The sequence below is a fragment of the Cuculus canorus genome, chromosome 4, assembly GCF_017976375.1.
Source record: "Cuculus canorus isolate bCucCan1 chromosome 4, bCucCan1.pri, whole genome shotgun sequence".
NCBI lineage: Eukaryota > Metazoa > Chordata > Aves > Cuculiformes > Cuculidae > Cuculus > Cuculus canorus.
In genome coordinates this window covers 4660458-4682591 of record NC_071404.1, presented here as the reverse complement: position 1 = coordinate 4682591, position 22134 = coordinate 4660458, and the positions used below count along the sequence as shown (strand labels likewise).

Sequence of the window (22134 nt, the reverse complement as noted above, 5' to 3'; positions counted from 1 at the left end):
TAAAGTTATAACAAATGTTTCTTCTGCATATTCCCAAAGCCTCTGCTCCCCACCCCCAAAAGTCCTGTGAAAATTTAGCATCTTTTGTGGGTTTTTTTTTTTGAAAAAGGAGTAATTTTGTCATTAAGTACCGGCTAGAAAAAAATGTTGGAGGCCAGCCTTCCTGAGAGTTCAAAATACATCCCTCAGAGACTTTCTTTTTCTTTCTGCTATAACCCAAGGTGAATGAAAATATGTCTTCAAATGCAGAAGAAAACACAGGGTGCTTTTTAAAGTCAGTATCTTTCTAAGCATCTTAATTACTGGAAGTAAAGCCACCAAACATACTAGCATATGCGTTACTAGCAAATCTGTCCCAGGACCTTAGTCCTGCAGGATGCTTCAAAAGGCAAAAAAGTTTGGAATTCAGACTGATGCCTTATCAGGTTCAAAACCATCTCAAGTTTCACTTGACTCACACAAGACCTTCTCTCATGTTTATTTTTTAGCATATTATAACAATTTTATATCTTTAGACACATACCCTTGGAGAGGAGATTTAAGGTTCTCTGATTGGATTAGTCCACATCATTCAGGTAATTCTTAATGGAGAGAGAAAACACAATCAGTGAGCAAAGAAAAGATAGTTAGTCTTAGAATATTGCTCCCACATCCTTCACTGCCACCAATTAAAGGTCAAATGTACCCAGGATGGTTGGTCTCATCACATTGAGCTGCTGGTGTCTAAAGGAGGAGATGAAGTTGGGGACGTAGATCCTTCCAAAATCTGAGCTGACAGCAGAAGGTACCCTTGTCTCCTTTGTCTGAATAGTAGTGTACAGATAAGAAGATTTTTTTTCTGAACTTCTTAATTATGAAGAGAATGTTAGGTAGGATCTGTGGCCATTCTTCCCAGGCGATAAAACTGAAAGCTCTGAACCAACTCTAGGGTATGGAGCCACGAACAAAAAGAGCGTGAAAAAAAGAGAAAGATCTAAGCACTTGAAATCAAAGCTCACACTTCCACTGTTGACAAAAATTGGTGTTTAAAAGTCAGGAACCAGCCTCAAAGATACAGAAAACTGGGTAATAAATAATCTATTAAAACTAGACATTTTGTTTCTAGCTCTGCTGTGGCATTTGCATTACATTTGCAAGCTTTCTTTCTCATCACAGTATTTTCTCTTTTCCTCAACGCCACACTTAACATGCCTTGATTTAGCCGGTTGGTGTCCTACTATCAAAACGTGTCAACATCTCAACATTGCGATGGGAACCAAGATGAGAAATGATATATCAGTGTAAAATAATTACTGTAGTCTAAGGTTCGTGCACATCTGCCAGTGCAAATTCTGTATCAGATTTTTTTTTTCAGAAGGTCATTTCCCCTTCATCATCTCACATAAGCATTTTACACAACACTGTGTTCTTGTTCACAAGGTATGGCAGGGAAGGTTTCAAGTCTTGCCAGATGGCCACTACTGCAGAACTGGGAATATTTAGATGATAGTTTCTCGGTTAATTCTGTCTTTACGTCAACTCTTTTCAACCACCATAGTCAGTGAATGACTTCCTCCCTTTCTAATAGTAGTGTTCAGTTACTTTAAAACAACTGACTAGATTGTAGCTTCACTACAAAGCTGAGTGTTAGTAATAATAAATCACAAGCATATATTTGGTTGCATCTTCTGTCTAAGGAGTGCAAAGAGTTTCACAAGAAATCATGTGTTTGAAGCAATCTTTATGAAAGTGTTAACTTGAAAAAAGGCAACCTCAAAGAAGAAACTGCTGGGAATTTGCCTGTGATGAATATAGGCCAAGATCAACTATTGAGATTTTTTAATATTTCTTACATGGTCTATTAAACGTGGCCATCACGTCCCATCTGACATGATCTCATTTCTAACTTAGATTTTTGTCAGCGATAGTTAGGGCTTCTCACATAAGTGAAGACATTCTCAGCCCCTGGCACTGACTGACCTTCTAGGAAAGCACTTGGCATTTTGATTGAAGGTCCTGCTTGAATCACACTCAGCTCTCTTCTGTGAAGGATTTTGTTGTATGAATGAGCAAGAATGTCTTATTAATAGACTTGATTAATATGACTTTTCAAAGCAATAAAACAAAAGGTTTACTGATTTTAAGTTAACATGCGTGGCATGAAGTACTCAAACCCCAGACCTTGCCCAGAGTACCCCAGACCTTCTTGCACTTACAGATAAGGAAAAACCCCAAATATCTAGTGTTCACAGTTATTGATTCTTGTCATTGAGGACTGATTCCTACGAAAACGAGTAACATTTCAACTCACTTGATATCCAGGCTAGTCCAGGAACATTTTACATCAAAAATGTGTGACTGCTCATTAGCATCCCAGCCATAAGAGTCATCTTTCTAATTATCCTCCCAACAAGGATATTTGAACAGGTGTCTTCTCTGGGGGGACATGATGAATCTCTTTCCCTTACAGATACAGTATTCATTAGACTTTCCTTTTTCATTCAGTATTGCATTTAACTTCTGTCATGGACCAGCAGTTTTTAATTTTTGGTTTCTTACAGCTCTTTAGTTTCTTAGAGTATGCCAACATGCTCTTTCTACAGGAAAGCTGGAGAGAGGCAATTCATAAAGGCTTGTGGTGATAGGATAACGCAGAATGGGTATAAACTGGAGAGGGGCAGATTTAGACTGGACATTAGGAAGAATTTCTTCACCATGAGAGTGGTGAGGCACTGGCCCAGGTTGCCCGGGGAGGTTGTGGCTGCTCCATCTCTGGAGGTGTTCAGGGCCAGGCTGGATGGGACCTTGGGCAGCCTGATCCAGTGAGATGTCCCTGCCCATGACAGGAGGCTGGAAACAGATGATCTTTAAGGTCCCTTCAAACCCAAACTTTCCTATGATTCTATGATTCTATGATTCTATGACATAGCATATTGGAGTGGAATGCTTGTCTCCCTGCTGTATCAGAAGCTGGTCTGTCTGGTGAACAGGAAGAAATACAGCTAAATCAGAATTCAGCTGATAAGTGGGGCTTTCTGTAACCATTTTAACACTCCACTGTTTTTTTGTGTTGTTGAGAAGACCTAAGGTAGTGCTTCACTTTGACGCTGCACTGTTTTGCGTAAGATGAACAAGCAATTATTTCTTTGCCACCTCTGCTTTCAGCTCAGGCGCTGTCTGTGCACTATACATAAAAAGAGTCTTTTCTGTTCCTAGAAGGTGTCAAAACAACTGTATGTCTTGGTAATTTCTAGGACTGTGAATTTTTAAGGATATAAGCTGCTCCAGAAAATGCCCCACATTTTTGGAAGAAATCATTCTTTCACTTGACTCATTCTTTCACTTGACTCTATGTTATGGAGTTCCTAATGTGGATGATTTTGCCAGTGCCCACAGTCAAATGGCCTGAACCCTGGCTGTTGGGGAATCCCCCTTGGCTATTTTGGGCTATTCTAGCAATTTATTTCCAGTGTGGTTCAGAGACCAAAGATCAGAGCTTAAGTTCCCATATGTACAGAACATGGTCAATCTTTCAGTAAAAAGTAATACGACCTACCTGACCTGAATGTAGAGTCCTGCTTTATTCTAAGATATCGTTCCATCCCAAAAAGCAGATTTCTAACAGCACTTAGAAATTAAATATATTTTTGTTAATAAATTCTTCTCAAATACTGAGAATCTGAATAGACAAAATACTGGAGTAACATGTCAAACCTGTAAAAGAGACATCCAAAGCACATTAGGAACCAAGTCAGGAAGGGAGATTGGGCTGCTCTTCTTCTTCATCATTACCTGCTTTCAGCAGGTAGTAAGAAAATTCAGGCTACAGATTCACTTATGTCTCTTTTCCTTTCCCCACAGTCACAAAAAAGTATATGCCCCTTGCCTCACTTTTTTTTGTGTGTGTGTCCACTGAAGACCAGGTTTTTTTTCATTGTTACTTCCTTCTTTAAAACCTGTAGTTTTACTTATGAAGATGAAAAACCTCCATCCCTGTGGAAGGCAACTCCTGCAGAGGCCAGTGTCACCAAGGTGGAAAAAGTTACACCTCAAGAACGTCTTTTATGATTGGGAAAAAAGAGAAAAAAAAGCTGCATTTGCTAAGCCATGTGGGAGAAATAGACTTTAATAAGGGCATAGATTCAAGTCTGCCAATTCCCTGCCTGAATTTCTTTCAACGTCAGCAAAGCGCATTTGTGTTGAACTTTTTCTGTTGCCATGAGTTCAGTGCAAGATTAGTCTTGCACTAATATTTGAAATTGGGAGTGATCTTAATGAACTCAGACACAAATATAGGAATAATTTGAATGTATACAATTATCTCCACTCTTCTGCATGTGGGCTTACATATGAGTAAACAAAATAGGTCTTACTTTCTGTCCTGTTAAAGATCATGTGGAAGCTTTTTTCAGTGCCAGGCTGATAAATTGAGTGCTTACTTTCCTATAGAGGCAATCAAAGTTTGCTTGATTTTAAATCCCCCTCATTTTTATCTTTCTGTCTCTCACTTCACATTTCACAGCTGTCATGCCATTACCTAAGGTGTTTACAATTGTCTTCAAGTGAACAACATATTTCTGTCTTCAGCATTAGATTATGTATGTGATGCATACTGAAGCAGGAGGATGTAAAATATACGAAGACAGAATTCAGTAAGTGTTTCCATCTCAAACAAACCAAATGGGTACTTTCTACCACAACCATGCTTTGATTTTGTATTAGTGAATAAACTGATTTCCGAGAGTGGAGATTCTATTAATGCAGGAAAACCTCAACAAAAAAATTTGACCTTTATCCTGACCTTTTCAGTTTTCAGCTCTAGCACTACCAGACCTGCTTCAGGGCTCTGCAAAAAAATCAGGATCTGTCTGCACTGATCACATTACAAACCCAATGCCTTTCCTTTTTGATTATTCTTAACGCCAGTATCCCATTGAGTAGTTCCAAAAGTGGCAGGAATACATCTGGTGAGTCCAATAACCTGTGAATCCCTCTCAAAGTCAACTAGGCTTAGAATATGCTTAATTTCCACTTCTGCCACAAAACATTTAATCATATGCTTAACTTGGAGTCCCGTCAAAGCCAATTACAGTTAAATATGTGCTTGATTCTCAACTGATCGTTCATGACCTTCACAAAAGAAACTGAAGTTTTCATTAAAGTGTTGTTGAGTTTTTTGAGGTAAGAAATGATTCGTGATGAGCAAGTTAATGCCTGCTTTTATAAATCTTTTAAACGTACATGAGTAAAGACAATTCATGATGTAAAGTGAACATTTGTTGAATCAGTAGCTCCAGTCCCTTTTTTTAAAGCATTTGTTTGACTGGCTGTGAGTGTGTGGTAGGTTACTTACATTATTTCTATCTTTTGAGGTACTTGGGCTGCTGTCTCAAAACTCTTGAGTGAAATTTCCCTTCGATAAAGGAAACTATTATCTCACAATAAGTCAAAAAGAGAATGGTCAAGTCCTCACATTGAAAAGTCAAAAGTTTTTTTCTTAAAACATGAACAACATTGCATCCTGATTCACTCAGAGAAGAATAATGAGTATTGTTCGAAATGAAGTAAATTTTACAATAAAAAAATAAAGAGAACATTCAGGGGAGGGGAAGTCTAGTATAGAAATTATGGTAGTCTCTGCTTATTCCCTTGAGAACAGATTGTGACAGTAATAATTTGCCTTTGCACAAAGACTCAGGTCCCACTTTGACAATACTTTACAGTTCCTCTTAACTTTAAGCTTGCGTCCTCATTTTTTTTTTCTTTTCAATGCGGGAGAATAATCACTATGAAATCGTGTCCGTATAGAGTGCCCTTTTACGAACTGCAGAGACCATTTCACATTTCTGCATGTAGCTAATCTACAGTCTTGATATTAAGAGAAGTCCATGTTCAGCATTTTCAGGAACACTGAAATAGCAACAAAATTTGGGTGAAAATCTATTTGATGGATAGAGAGAGGATCAGATTTCTCAGTTACAGACTGATTAGACAAAGTAATCCATGTGAACTTGCATTGAATACGTTAAACATAAGCATAAACAAATCACAATCATTTATTAGATGGTAGTTTAGTTAGAACAGCAACTCAATCAGATGTGGTCAGCAAACTGTAAGGAAAATGACAGAATAAGTGACTGTAGAAGCTAAATATGTCTATATGAAACTATGTTCAATATAATAACAGTGCTTAATATGTCTTTTTATAATCTATTATAATATCATGTGCTGTCAATTAAAATACAGTTTAAATCAAAAAGTGAAAAAAAAATTATATTGCCACAGTTGTTTAGTTGATTCTTAGTGAGAAAAAAATAACAGTCTCTAAAAGTCTCTGAGATCTAAAAGAAAATTGAGTCCTAGGAAGGAGTCACAATCTAGATTCATCCTTGGCTGAATATTGAGGTCAATGGCTTCCCAAGGAAAGTTTCTTCCATGGACTTGGGTGTGCTTCATCCTGCTTCTATACCTAATTCTTAATTATTTATTTGTCTTAACATAGTACCACGAAGCTGCAGTGTCAGAGCAGGATTCTCCTGTGATAGGTACTGTAGAAATACACACTGAAAGGGCAGATTTTCCTTAAAGAACTTAAACTTAAAAAGACACCAAAGATAAATTAATAGAATTACCTTGGGAACTAGAGGAAAAGAAAGGCACAGTAGTCTTCACTATGACGGGACACAGTTTCTGCTGGACTTAGGAGTTTGCAGAGGAAAGAAATATATCTAGGAATACATTTACCCGTTGCATCTATATTTACCCTAACAGCACCCTGTCTTCATGCCTGTCTAAAGAGCAGAAAAACATAACCTGTCAAGCATACCTGGATCTCTTCACCTGTTGTACATGCGCCTTAGGTCATGAGCTCAAACTAGATGCTGGACATGCCTAAACATTCTTAACACATTTGAAGCTAGAGAAAGTGGATCCCAAGTGATAGGAACTTGAATAAGAATTTTGCCTTGAAGACAATTAGGAAAGGCTGGATTGTTTTTGTTTGTTTTTATTTTAAGGTATATTAATATAACTCTTCCCTGCCCCCAACCGACATTCCTTGCTTGAAGGACAACAGAAGCAGAAAATGCTGTCTGAATTCATGGATGAGCACTAGAATGGCTATATAGAATGAAGTTAGCCCAGAGGGATCACAGGAAAGGATTATAAACTCTATTCTAAACTTCCTGAACTTGAACCAGTACATAATCACTCACAAGACTATGTTAGTTTGCCTGGAGGTAGATTCTGGAGTAGAGAGATCAATCTCTGAGCTTCCTGCTTAGAAATGATGAGCCTTTGTTTGAGATTTACCTCCAAGTGAGAGGTAGAATAACATCAAGAAGGAAAACAGCCTTGTGAAATCCAGGAAATATTTAGCAGATGGGAGGAGGCAAGGTGAAAACTAGCATCAGAACTTATTGTCTAATTCTGGGCTTGCTTGATGACACAATGGCTACAGCTAAACTTACCCTGACGTAAGTCATTGTCTTGTAGAGGGACTCAGGTGTTGTAATGAAGCTTTCAGCAGACAGATATTGGGAAGTTTTTCTGGGAATTCAGGTAGTTTACAAAGTTTATGAAAGGTTACTCTCCTCCTTGGTCATCAGGAGTAGGAGAAGATACACTGATTCAGAACAGAGTTGGTGATTCAAGAACAAGTTGAGGTTGCTTTGGCTAGACATGAGATCCAGATGTTCCAGTTCTCCTGTTCTTTAGGAAATGCTACACTCTTAATTCTTTGCTCTTCTTATGGCATTTTTTTTTTTTCTACAGTAAGCATGAGGAACAGCAGAAGCAAAATATTGTCATGTAGGAAATTTGAAAGAGGGGAAAAATACCCAACCAGCCAATCAAAAACCCACTCAGATCTAATGTAAATAAAATTCTCCGTGACAATCTCTTCTTTGCTCTGAACAATCCTACCTACATAAAGACAGTTAATCAAGAGAACTACATTAATACTAAGTGATCTTGGATTTTCTCTGTGTTCAAAAGAAGAAAAGAAGATAAATTCATTGTTTAGAAATTTTAAACTCACACTTCTGTAAGTGCCTTTTCCATCAAACATTTTTGCGTATTTGTTAAGTATTTAAACAAAGTGTAATATGATATATTATATCAAAACAATTACTTCTTTGCTTATTTCATAGACTCATAGAATGGTTTGGATTAGAAGGAAACTTCAAAATCATCCAGTTCCAACCCCCTGCCATGGGCAGGGACACCTCCCACTGCATCAGGTTGCTCAAAGCCCCATCCAACCTGGCCTTGAGCATCTCCAGGGGTGGGGCATCCACAACTTCTCTGGACAACACATTCCAGCGCCTCACCACCCTCACAAGAATACATTTCTTCCTAATCTCTAATATAAATCTCTTCTCTTTTAGATTAAACCACTACCCTTCATCCTATCCCTCTATGTCCTGATAAAGAGCCACTCCCCAACTTCCCAGTAGCCCCCTTTAAGTACTGGAAGGCTGCTATAAGGTGCTATTTCACCAATGATTACTATTTTCCAGTTACTAAGCATCACCAGATACAAAATACCGATTGTCAAAACAACAACCTCGTGATGCAAAAGTTGGCTTTTAAAAACAGTGACTACAAGTTGGTTTTGGCATTCATAACCACTGATAACCTAAAAAAAGAAATCCAAGGAAAAAAGGTTTGTATTGCGTGGCAGTAGTAGGATAAAAGTTGGAAAAGTGAGTAAATTTCTTAAGCAGAGTGAATACAAAATGTTCATTTAGCTGTAGCTTATGGGGCAGGAATAAAAGCTTAAATAATGGCAATAGCACAACTAATGCATTTGTAATAAAGGCTGAATCAATAATAGCAGAGGAATAGAATTTTACTGTTGTGGAAAATATTAGAAAGGGAAAAAATCGCAACCAATGCAGAGAACAAAGAGGAATATAAATGAATACGAAGAGAAAATAACTACCTGGCAAGGTGATCAGACTGCTGCTTTTCTTGTGGAGGAACCACTACTACTATAACCAGGTGAAAGAAGGTGGTTTGCCTTCCACTGTCCAGAAGCAAAGGCATCTTCTCCTCACAGCAGCGAAAGAGGTGTCAGACCTGATCTCTCCTACATCACTATAAACGATGGACTCACCCAGACTTAGTATAATAATATCCCAGCTTTGACTGCATCAGTTGCAAGGGCTTGTGTACTTGCTGCCTACACCCAGATAACCCAGCCACAAGTTACATGGCTGCTATCAGCCATAGAGAAGCTTCAGGCATGAATGGCAGAACTGCAGATAACAGCAATAGCTACAGACACTGGTAACAATTCTCACATCTGAGTTTAGAAAAAAATGCAAACAGAAACGAAGGAAAATCTGTATTCAATGTCCCGTGTAAGCTCAGATGCTAAGCACATCAACCTAGCACATCCATTCACCACTTCACTCTAAGATCAGTGTTGCACATTTTTTATCTGCTCTTCTTATCATCCAAAATCTCATCTCTTCACTACCCTAATTTTGTCTTCCACCTGCAAAAAATACACCCTAGCCTCATCATTCCTTTATGCACTCCCCCCAAACCCTGTCCCTGTACCCTCATGAGGAAACATAGGTCTTGACATCACTTGTGTCCTTCCCACCAGTAACAGAATGGGCTGAGAATATGTGGCAGTTTCAGCTCTTATTCCTGATGAGTTGAGCAGTGTTAATCACCAACTGACCAATCAATGTATTGAGGTGTTTACCAAGGACACCTCTGGGGAAACCAGGATTAGTAGCAGACTGCTGCCTGCTTCCCCAGGAAAAGCCTTCCACTTGAAGCTCCTGGAAAAGCCTTCCACTAGGAACTTTCATAGGGATTTTATACCCCCAGCGCTATGTGTAACAGTCTAGAAATGCTTGATATACAGATTTTTGCTCATGTGTATCTAGAAATAAACATCTACAAACACATGAACGCACCCACATGTGCAGAGGAGAGGCACGGGGGCACTTCAAGGCACTCTACACTGGGGTTGCTCTCATACTGCCCTCAATCCCATCCGTTTCCACCTGGTATTATTCCCTGACTTGCATTATCAGCACAGGGTAATGACATAGCTCAGGAAAATGGACTAGCCAAAACCTAAACTGACTAGTTTCTAACTGCATCAGCTCTGCGAGCCAGATCCCTGCATGACGCTCCGTAAAATATCAACCTTTATAAGATATCTGCCAGCGCCAAGTCAAAGATGAAGGTAGGAACATGAAACTGAGGGTGAAAGAAAGAGACTGACTGCAGCAGCTCTGGTTTAGATTAGCTAAAGCACTATGGAATTGCACTCTTTCCGTGTAGTTAGAGTTGCACGATGATTTATGAGCATCCTAACGCACACACAAGCTCAGGAGCGTGTGTGATAATAAATGTGGCAGAAAATCTTGCAGAGAGAAGAAAAAGCATGGTTAATAAAAGCTTTAGGGAATGACAGTGCTTAGTCTGTCTGAAAAGTATCTAGCACACAACAGCAGTCAAAAAATCAAATAAAAAAAATAAGCAGGCCTCTAGAACTGAGGAGGTTGACAAGGGAATTGTTCACAGCCTCAGAAAGTTCACAGCCCCTGTGTGTGGAAATGATGTGTGAGCCCTGCCATCAATTTAAACTGTAGCACAGATGATCGAATACAGTGAACGTGCCCATGTTAAGACGACAGAGACAGAAACAGATGATTCACCGCCACATGGTTTTCATCCTATTAAATGGAAATGAAGCATCCCCATCTGAGGCGCCAGCTCAGGGGAGGATTGAGGCTGTGGCCATAAAATAGTAATGGTTGAGTGATTTTTCCAATTATTCAGACAATGGTGAATGAGAAGGGCTGCCCGCCTGCTCAGAGATGCCATACGTGCTGTGGCCACAATCACACTTCCAGAAGAGTTATTTACAAACCTTTCTAAGCTCCTTCAGTTCATGTTTAATCTGAAACTTTAGCGCTATGAGATATATGGACTCATCTGGATCCATAATAACTTCTCCCCTCCCCAAGGGAAAAGTTTAATCATGCTGGAGACCCACACAGTCAGTCTCCTTATCAAGGTCCGGTCTTCCAGAACCATTTGAAAGTTCATCAAGATTAAGTCAACATCTTGTATTGTCTTCAATCATTTTTGGAGGAGGCTCTTAATGAAACCATCTGGCCAATGTCTTCACAATAGGAAGCACCATTTGGGAGGAAGTTTGAGATCATTGTTCTTCTTTGCCTTTTGTTTTTCACCCTTCACCATTTGATTAGTTGGAAGTCCTTAGGTGCCACAGAGAGATGTGGATTGTACCATGGAAGGTATGAACGACCCTCCATATTCTGGCTTTTGACACCCTCATGGAAAGTTCTGCATTAAGTGCTGTGAGGATCTGGACAAGAGGATGTCGCGGGGAGACCTTATCACCCTCTACGATTACCTGAAAGGAGAAGGTAGTGAGGTAAGTGTCAGTCTTTTCTCCCAAATAATAAGTAATAGGATGACAGGAAGTGACCTCAAGTTGTGCCAGGGGATGTTTAGATTCGATATTAGGAAAAAAGTCTTTACTGAAAGAGTGGTGAAACACTGGAACAGGCTGCCAGCGAAGTGGTGGAGCCACCGTCCCTGGAGGTGTTCAGAAAATGTGTAGGTGCAACATTTGGTGACGTGATTGAGTAGGCACGGTGGGGTTGGGCTTAATGATCTTAGACATCTTTTTCAACATTAACGATTCTATGATCCTGTGGGTTCATGAATCAGAACTGGAATTAAAGCTGTTATACGTGAACAAAGGTGACCAAACAATAAAATCTGCAACCCCTTTTGATGCTCCTTTCCTTCATGACAAACTTTGTCTGCAAACTGCAAGTGTCAAGATGTCTCCAGGTTAACAAGCTTGGAGGGGAAGATGGCCCAGTCTTCTTGATACCTATTAGTGGAGCAACAATTCTCTCCATCAGTCAGGGCACTCAATTCTTTGGCAGAGGCTGCTGTCATGAATTAGGTAGCCTTTACAGGGGTCCAGGGCTCTAGAAGCTACCTGCTGTGCTCTAATGGCTCCAACAGAGTCAACAAAAAATCACCTCCTTACTCAGGTGGAATTCCTGGAGATGTTATTGATGCTCCTTCATTATATAAATTACACACCTCATGTGATGTGCCATTTAGTGAGGGAGGAAGGACCTTATGAAGTATCAGATTTGAACCCTTTGGAAGAACCAGAGATGAGATGAAGTAGAGGAAGAAAACCTCACCTCATCTCAAGGCAAGCTGTAGGCTGAGGCAAGGAGAGATGACAGAAGGGATGAAGTAGAAAAACAGTCAATGCACAAAGCAATGCTATGATCTGAGCTGGATATTAGGAGAATCTACACAGCCCTGCCAGGATGGGTAGATACGTGATGGCATAGGAGCAAGAAGTGTGTCCTAAAGATACTGCTGATGTGATAAATTCTTAGCAGGAATGTAGGCACTAACACACAAAGGGAAATGCAGGTATCGTAAACCTACCTGTTCGGCTGCATCACCCTGCTAGGTGCGGGGCAGTGCTGAGTCAGTGTTCTATGAATGTTGATGTCTCTTCCTTAGGAAGTTGCTGCTTAAGGACACGCGTTCTCAATCAACAGAAACAATCTGGCATCTTGTATCGAAACAGGAAATCAGATCAGATCAAATGAGATCAAAAATGTACAGAAACAAAACACCTCCAACAAATCTTGGCCATCCTGAAGATTCAGATAAGCAGAAGAACTATTGTAACTTCTTTTTCACAGCTCCTTCAACTCTTCTTTCTAGGTGTGGCAAATATAACTGCTGAAGACTTGTCACTACTGTTTCCTTCTATGGATATTCTTCCTTCTTTGTTCACTGGATGACTCACCAGATTTAATTTTTCTTCTGCAAATGCAAACATTTCCATTCATCTAGCTGAAGGCTTGACTGAAAGCCAACAGGAGTCATCCAATGGGTGAAATATTTTCAGCATATTCTTTTAATTCACCTTCACACACCGTATAGAACTACTCTACTAGGCCAGCAGATGACCTGTTGTCTATGAAGGTGCTGCATAGATACTGATATATATATTTTGAAATAGTGTTTCTGTAGCTTTTTGCATTACGTATATCATCTTTATCAATGAAAGAGGTAAATTCCTACCTATTTGAAATCCGTATGTAAGTATGGGTTGAATCATACTTCTATAACCTTTTTCCATTGATTACTGAGAGAACTTAGGCAATGACCTTAGATGATGAACTGAGATTTTAGATGTATCTGCATAAGTTAAAAGTCTTTTCTGTAAATTTTCAAGGCTTTCATTACTTTCAGGGGTCAAATAAGAGCTTTTCATTCCTCTGATACTCTCTGCAGGATTGCCTGTGAATCAAGCCACATATCGCTTTACAGACATAAAGTGATAATGTGATTTTTTTTGCCACATTCCTGGAGCAGGAGGGGCTGTCCTCTTTGCTTTTTTCCTTGAAGCTGCAGTAGGTAATGCAGTCAGGCTTCAGCAGAGAAGAAATGAACTTCAAGAACACACAGTAGAATATGTTTGTTCATCATGTCTTGTGGGAGTGATGTAAAGTTAAACGCTCCCCTGCAGTGGAGATAAAAACTTGCCGAGTTGCAGCATGGACGTACATCCTTGCTACCAGGGGCATCATTTTCATGTGTTCCTCTAGGTCATCCTTAAATCACACTGGCTGTTGAAATGACTAGGACATCTAATGTGAACTGAGAGACTCACGGATATTCTTACCAACAGCAAGTATATTACCTTTTTTTTCCTCCATTTGTGGTCAAAATAATGTTAGGATTGTGACATGAATATGCAAATTGTGAGTTGGATTTAACTTCTGACTTGTCTGTTTACCTGGAGTAGTGCCTAAAGTGTCAGTAGAGCTGTATTATTTCCACAGTGCCCCTTTACACGGCTAAACCACTGACAAAGCATGCAAGCTTCTACTAAAGTGAATAGGAGTCTTATCCATTGCCTTAGAAAGATGTGATAAAGCCCTTGAGTGCTTAATTTCAGGAGGAATTTTGCAGCCTGGTTTGTTAGAAAGGTGGATGAAAGATTCTTAATGATTTTATTGTATACTCAAACTTGGTTCATATCTACCCAAATCACTTCTGAGACCTTCTGTCCAGCCAGTGCATTACTGCTTCTGTTTTCTATGATCCTCTGCTAAGCTTTCCCACCTGCTTTCCACTACTCTGCATTGGAGTTACTTTTCTTTAGAGCTGATAATAAAATAAACTTGACTGCAACAATGCAGTAAACGTTGTATTTTAACCCAAAAATTCTCATTGTTGACTTTTTGCAGTTAACTTGAAAAGTATAACAAAATATATTGTCAACACTTTGCTTTGAAAATTCAGCTGAGATCTAAATATAACAGATCAAAAACTGTCATTCAAATCAACGGCACAATATTGCCAGAGAACAAGCTGACCTGGTATTTACAGGTCATTTGGAACAACAACAACGGTGACCTAATTCTACCCCCGATATTATCCCTTTGCACCTAGGTTGCATTGCAAATATCCTGGATATTAGCCATATGTCTCCATGCAACATAAACCTTCTGCTAGTGGTTAGTTGGCATAGTTGGGTGATATATTGCCTTCGATTGCTGGATATGGCAGAAAGATACATGAAGACGTATAAGATAAGAAGGTCACCAGCAAAACTCGATGGGTAAATGGATGGTTTCTTGAGGAGCTTTGCTAGCTGATATGTCACTTGTCCCAAGGGAGAAAAAGCAGATAGAAAAGCCATAAATGTACGTATTTTCAGAAAGGCTTTGATATCAGAGTTTTTACATCCCATCATTGCAGTCAGGGCTTTTAATTTACTAGGTTTGTCAGGGCAAGCAGAGCTGCTAGAGGTCGGCATGCTTGCGAATAGTCCCCTGATCTTCCCTCGAATAAAAGATCCAAGCATTTACTGTGGCTTATATCTACTAATATGAGCTCTGCTAACAGTATTTTAACTACAACTACCAAACACAGAGATAATGCGTCGCATAAGTCCTTACGTGCCTAAAGAAATCAGAAAAATGGAAGTGCCTTATATCTATTTGGAATTCATGGCAAAAAAACTTAATACGATTAAAACTGAAAAGCACAAGTGGTAAATTTTTGTGTGGGCTGAAGCAAAATATGCCACAGTCGGGTAAGTAAATGTATTGTACTGTACCTACACTGAATATAATTTCAGCAAAGGGGGATTTAAAATGAAGAAGCTGTGAACATCACTGTAATTTCCTTCTTCTAAAGTTTATCTGCAGTCAAGATGTCAAAAGCAGGTGGAATGGGATAAGTTACCTTGAACTGAATGACCCAAAAGCTCCAAAATGATAAGAAAACAGGACATCTTGACAAATATATACTTTCTTGTCAGATACAACCATGACTCAGAGGAAAGATTTAATTCATTCCTTAAGCAAGATGGAACATCCTTAGAGGACATTTTGGGAATGCATTTCAACAATCCATGAAATGCATTCAGGAACACAGTTGCAGTGGAGGAATAAAGCATTGGCCATTATACTGGGACTTGAAAATAAGATACAAACTGGGTATATTTTAAGAATGTCATTGAAAAAACTCAATTTTCATCAATTTATTTGCTGTGCACTAGTAAGCTATTTACAGCATAAAAAGAAATTACTTAAAATATGTGTTTAGGACTTAATTTAGGCAGCAGAAATGAGGTACTTTAGTCTATCCATGTAAACATTGCATGAATTTTGGTTGTAATAAGCATATTTAGATATGATAAACAGCACTAGAATTTAAGGGTGTTCAACACCTCTGAAAATTAGATCATTTTATCTGTGATCTAAATATAGGAATGGGTGCCTAACTTTGTGCATCGCTGTTGAAAAGTTTGGCCTCTGGTCATAATTGCTCATGCAAAATGCAATGCAAGATTAAAAACAGCCCGAACAATAGCTTTTAATGACAAAGATAACTAACTTGATCTAAACTCACAAGGGTTTCTAATTTCTGAAATGCACTGACTTTAACACTTCACTATGGAAGAAGATGCAATTAGGCCTGCATATTTTAAAATCCTAATCTTAATGAATGGAGGAGCTAAAATCTAACTACAAATGAGGAGGAAGAGGGCAATAGTTCTCAAGCGTTAAGCAATGTTTTTTTCACCAGTTTTTGAGACTAGAAAATGGTGATAAAATGAAGGTTAGAGTGGAATGGAATGAGTAAGTAGCCAGGATTTATTAACTGAAAACACTGAAAACACAAATACAACGAGTTGGTCATCACCTGAAGCACAGAATGAAGCACAGGGCAAGGCTTGTTTTGAAAGATAGAACATATGCTAAGAATTATGTTAAACTTTAACTTTTGAGAATGTTATCTGATGTCCAGAATCTGAGCTGTATCACTCTGCCCTTCAAAGACATTGTCCTTTACCTTACAGAGTGTCAAATCTCTTTGACTGTGCCATCATAAGGATTTTCCTCTGAATGCAGCCAACAGAAGGGCTGAGTCTTGTATTAAAAAAGGTAATAAAAGGAACTCTATATAAAAAGCAAGAAGAAACAGGGTACAGAGTGGGAAGGATGGATGAAACAAAAAAGTACAGAAGGTCTGAAGCAAGAACTGACCTTTTCCAGACCTCCAGGGCTGCGACACTGCAGGGTAGCAGCTAGATCCTAAACTGTTGTCAGGTTGATAGAAAAAGACCCAGATTTAGCCTCTTACACTTCAGAAAGATCCCCAAAGGTAGGAATCCTCCATAGCTAGTGGAGTTAAGTACTTAAAGAGGGCCTACAGGAAAGCTGGGGAAGAGCTCTTTATCAGGGAGTGCAGGGGTAGGTCGAGGGGGGGTGGTTTTAAGCTGAAAGAGGGGAGATTCAGATTAGATATTAGGAAGAAAGCTTTTACTATGAGGTTGGTGAGGTACTGGCACGGTTTGTCTGGAGAAGTTGTGGGTGTTCCATCCCTTGAGGTGTTCAAGACCAGGTTGGATGAGGCTTTAAACAACCTGATCCAGTGGGAGGTATCCTTGCTCATGGCAGGGGAGTTGGAACTGGGTGATCTTTAAGATCCCTTCCAACGCAAACCATTCTATGACTCTATGGTTCTGTGATAATCTGACTGAGCTTGATAGCTACTCAGCTGAGAGGAAGAGGCATTTACAGGTTGTGACTCAGAACTGAAGAGGTTACTGTGTCCTGGAGATATTGGTCTTGCACTGTATCAGGAGAGGATCCCAGACTGAGTGGCCTTCAGAATGATGTGCCAAACAGAGTTAGATGGGAGCAGCTGTGTACACACTTTGTGGAGTTGCCCATGAATAGGTCATTACTACTGAAGAGGTATAAAAATACAGAAAAAAATCCAGCAAAGTAATGCTAGAGACAATACTTGCTCTAAAGTCAAATGATCTAAATAAAGAATACAGGTGAAGTGGCTTCCTACCACTTCATATCACCTCAAGAGAGCTGAAAGAGGAAGACAGAGATGCTCAGTGGGCAGCAGAGACTGAGCTCCATGTTGCCATGACTACACTGTTACCCAAGAGAGATGCCTGTATCCACACAGGATGGAGTTTTACTGTTGGTCACAGTATGGACAGACTTCACAATCTCACTAAAATCTAAACCTGGAAATGAGCCAGAACCTCCCTTTGGTCAAACTTGTCTTCTTTGACATGTTCCCAGGTTGAAATCCAAGGTAGTAACTATCCAAGTTGAGTTTCAGGCAATGTTTTTTTGAAAATGATTCGTTAAGCATCTGAAAATTTGCCCTACTACTCCAGATTGGCTGAGAATCTTAAGGAAAATATCTGATAGTTATATGGATAACATCAGTGCTAAAGCAGAAAAAAGTGTGCACTCCCAAAGGATCAGGAACACTAAGAGGAGAAATCCAGAAAAATACAGTCTAATGTGAGCACACACTCCCACCCTCAGTCTCAAGGAAATCTCACATCTCTTTGGTGAAACGTTTGATATTCCACTGTTTCCAGTTACAACACTTTGCAACCACCATCTCATGTACAACGTACTCCTGATAGAAAAACTTAAAAGGAAGAAATAACATTTTCTCTAGGGTCTGAATTGTTGCTGGCTGACTCTGTGTAAAGAAAGATACACAAATAGCAATTAGGACCCATACTACAACCAAGTGGGGTGACATTATATATTCTGCAGTAAAAAGATATTTAGAAAGGGCCTGAGAAAGAATTCAGCTCATTGTTTTTCAACTGTTTTTATCATAAGCGTGATAGATCCATAAACTGACACTTTTATGCACGGATATTACATCTTTATTCGCATTCTATATGAAAGGTATGAGGCACATAGAAATCAGCCCAGGAGGTTAATTTTAGACTCCAAAATCCAAGTTAATTCTACATAAATTCCCAAGTGGATTCCTCTTTCCTACTGTCAGGAAATTATGACAAATGATACGAGAAGGTAGGCTTAATATCAGGACAAAATGTAGGCAGTAATAGGTCTTTTGAAATTACGGTGAGATTTTTGTAAATCTTGAGTCAGACTTTTTTCAGAGCATTGTGCTTAGGAGAATAAAATCTCACTGTGTCTTGAAAGGCTACAGCAGAGTGTAATTAGATTTATCTGAAATAAAAGGGATATGCATAAAAAAAAGTCAGTAGCAAAACAAATACATTGTTTAGCAGTGTATTATTTGATGATTGAGTGGTTAATTCTACAGGAGGAATACAATTTGGATGCGAAAATGGGAATGAGACAGATCTACCCTGCTGGAGATCACAGATTCGTCAGAGTTGGTTTTCTTTGACTGGGAAATGGATGGTTTAAAGGGGACGTGAACTCACTCAAATCCCTGTCAAGGGATCAGAGTGACATTTGCGTTACAGCTTTCATTTAATGAAAATGATCTATGTTTGGATGCTTTAAATATAAAGTAGAATAAATGCTTAAAAGCAAACATAAAATATAGCATTTTAAGAATGACCTTCTAGTCCTGGTCTCTATAAAAATCCAACCCAAACAACAGCAGTCCAACAAATAAATAAAACCCAAATGGCTGATAAAATAAATCCATCCAAGGGAATTTAAGATTCAGTCCTCATGAGATAGCATCAGGAAAGCCAAGATTTTTGAAAGCCACTAATCACATTCAGAGCACAGTACATTCTGAAATTCAGCCTTCTTAAAGGTGTCTTTAGCTGAACACCTAATACCTGTACAACCTGGAATAATTAATTGTTTTTCCAAAACTTGGACTAGGACCGAGATTCCAGTCTTTGCTTAAAATTAGGACAGCAATTTCTGGTCCTTTAATGAGGTTTCTTTCTCGTGCAACACTCTTCTGAGATGCATGAAGGAGCTGTAATGTACAATTTTTGGAGTGGTACTGAAGCTTATACTGAGTTTGGAAACCTTCCTGGAGTGTTTTAGATGTTATCACGGTACAAACAGATCCAACAGTAACAAACCTTGTTTGCTATTAGATGTATTTTTTATAATAAATGTGGGGGGAAAATTGTCAGCAAATTGGACCATCTGAGTCTTTTTGACTTTCCTCCTGATTTATATATAATGTTAAAATGCCCCTGCAAATTTTAAGCTAGTATCAAATCCCTGTGGAATCTTTATCCGTTTTAAACCAAATAATTGTCTTCTGCAGTAATACCAATTTTCCTGTGCCTCTAGGCTTGCAGGCTTTGACAGAAACTTCTTTTGGATGCTAATTTATTTGGTTATATTACAGTGAGATAGATCTGTTTGCAGCCAGTTTCTGGGAGGGCAAAGGAATATAAAACCACATCATCAGTGTATATTCCAAAACCATTACGAAAAATAAAAACAAGAGGAGGAAATTATAGCAAAATGGTCCTCCTGAATATATGAGATCCCTCCAGGTAACAGCTTTATTCAATTTATATGGCTGTGCTCAAGGGCTACAATGGACTGTGAAGATTAGAGCGTAGGCCAGGGAGACTCAAGGGGTCAGATTAATTCTTGAGCAGTTGCAGCTTTCCAAAATTTTAACCACCTTTCCTTGCAAGGTGGTTATCAGGACTCTCAGTAGCTGCAGTAGAGAAACATAAGCACCTCTGGAGGGCTGGCTTCTCATCCCAAGGCAGAGGTCAATGATAGGTAGATAATTTTTCTTCAAAAAAACCAGATCCAGTTAACACCTTTGTTCTCATTCCTATTTTTTTTCCATTCAGCTTTAGTTTATACATAATTCCTTTCCATGAAGAAGCCAGTGTTGGGCCAAAGCCCCACTCATAGCTCAGCTTTCATGACATCTGAGCTGGAATCAGAAGATCAGCCTCCATCTGTTTCCAGAGTTTTGTCTTGCTCCTGGCTCCTCAGGTAGCTCATCATCTTTCAAGTTTGAAATAGCATCAACATCCTTCTTTCTTTGTCTTTTCTAGTCTGTTGGAGAAACAGCCTCATTGTTAGGATTATAAATTTTATAGTTTCAGTTGGCTTCTTTATATTAATACGTATGGACATAAAGTTACCTGCTTTCTGCACAAGCATTAGATATGCAATGCAAAACTAAGGTATTAATTAGCTCTTCTTTAATCTTTTTCCTCTGTACAATGCTTTAGTGTGACTAACTAATTGCAGATCCTCACTCACATTGATTACTAAACTTGACTTCTAATCTGTGGCTAAAATTCCATTGACACAGGGCCTTAAAGTTTGAATTCCCATGGACTTGCCAGCAAAGGGTAATTCAACCCTGAAGTTACCACTGTGAATTCAGGCCAGGATAGTGAGACTACCATCCTTGCTCCTGCACGAGTGAAAAGGGTTTTCTCTAACCTCAAAATAAATACATAAATAAATAACTCCCTTATTGAGATAGAGCTACACTAGTAGTAAAATATCCATATCAACAAGACTTAGGAGCCTGGAGTAACTGGAGTCACTGGAGTCCTGACTCATAGTACTTGGTTAAGGGATTGGTTCTTTGTTCCCTTTGGAATATAACCTTATATTTTAAAACATAAGTTGATTTTTTTTTAAGAAAATAAATCATCTGGTATTTATGCACATTGTTGTGAGTAAACAAAGGTGGTCCTAAGCATAAATCTTCCATCTACTGAGCTTTTTATGTTGCTCTTTTATAAGACTTTGGACATAATTGTAGTGACTTCATTGTTCATCCGCAGACATTTTAGAAACAAGTCATTGTTCCTGGAACTCTGCAGGCTGTGGGGAATCGTATTTGTGAAGATGCATTGGTCTCAAGAAACCAGTATTTCAAAATCTTTATTAACCATAGGTAGCTGCTGCTCCAGTAACCCCACTGAGTTCTCCTTCTCTTTTGCTAAGCAACAAGACAATTAACTTGACCTATGTCTTCATAAATTTAAGTCAGTTCTTCAGCAGTTAATTACAGCAAAATGATAGCAACATTACACTTAAGGCTGTGCAGTTTTCATTTCAGTAGGGGTGATAACGTTTTCTGAAAACCTGTATGCACTGAATTATAGCATTAATTTGAAATGGTTACTGTAATCTATGCAATAATTAAAGTTCCTAGGACAATTTGAAGGTAAAAGAGAAACCTCAGCTGTATTAAAGCAGAAAAATATTTAAATGAATTATCTAGGTGACAAGTAGGCAGATGGATTCTGGGCCATATTCTGTGATGATTTCCTTCCCTCAAAGTCAGGGAAAATTTTCCCACAGTAGCTTCCTTTATAAGCAGCATCTTTTCAGATACAACATAACATGACATTCAAGGTATATTGTCTTAAATTCTCCAGTACTTTAAAGTTAAAAATTATGTGATTCCATAGTTTCTCCCTTTTATGAATAAGTCATAAAGCAAGTTTTCATTTTGGGGTATTTCCTCTCAATGCACGTCATACAATGCGGCATTTTCTGCTGGTTTGATTTTGCAGCACGTCTACTCGAAAAATCCCACATCACTTGTGAACTTAAAGCAAAAAGTAGGGGCTTTTTGAATAAAACTATTCCTCAGCTGAGAACTCAAGTATATATTCTCATTTACTTAAAAAGGAAATCAATAATTTGGACAGGTGATGTATTATAGAAGCCGTGCATTGCATCATTGGCTTGCTTTAAACAAATATTAATAAAATATGCAATGAACGTTGCTCCTTGGTAAGTACCTGTAAATTGATCTCTGCAGTGATGTGATGCTGCAGAGCATCATATGCTGAAGGAA

The 22134-nt window shown here is 38.8% G+C and overlaps 1 long non-coding RNA gene across 1 annotated transcript in view; it reads right to left on the bottom strand.

Moving 5' to 3' along the window:
* Positions 1 to 12590, bottom strand: part of LOC128852130 (uncharacterized) — a 53523-nt gene extending 40933 nt beyond the window's left edge. Inside the window, exons 1-2 of the long non-coding RNA XR_008449777.1 lie at positions 12460 to 12590; positions 524 to 581 (exon numbers count right to left, since the gene is read on the bottom strand). This is a non-coding gene — a long non-coding RNA (uncharacterized LOC128852130). The remainder of the gene's footprint in view (positions 1 to 523; positions 582 to 12459) is intronic.
* Between the last annotated feature and the right edge of the window lie 9544 nt (positions 12591 to 22134).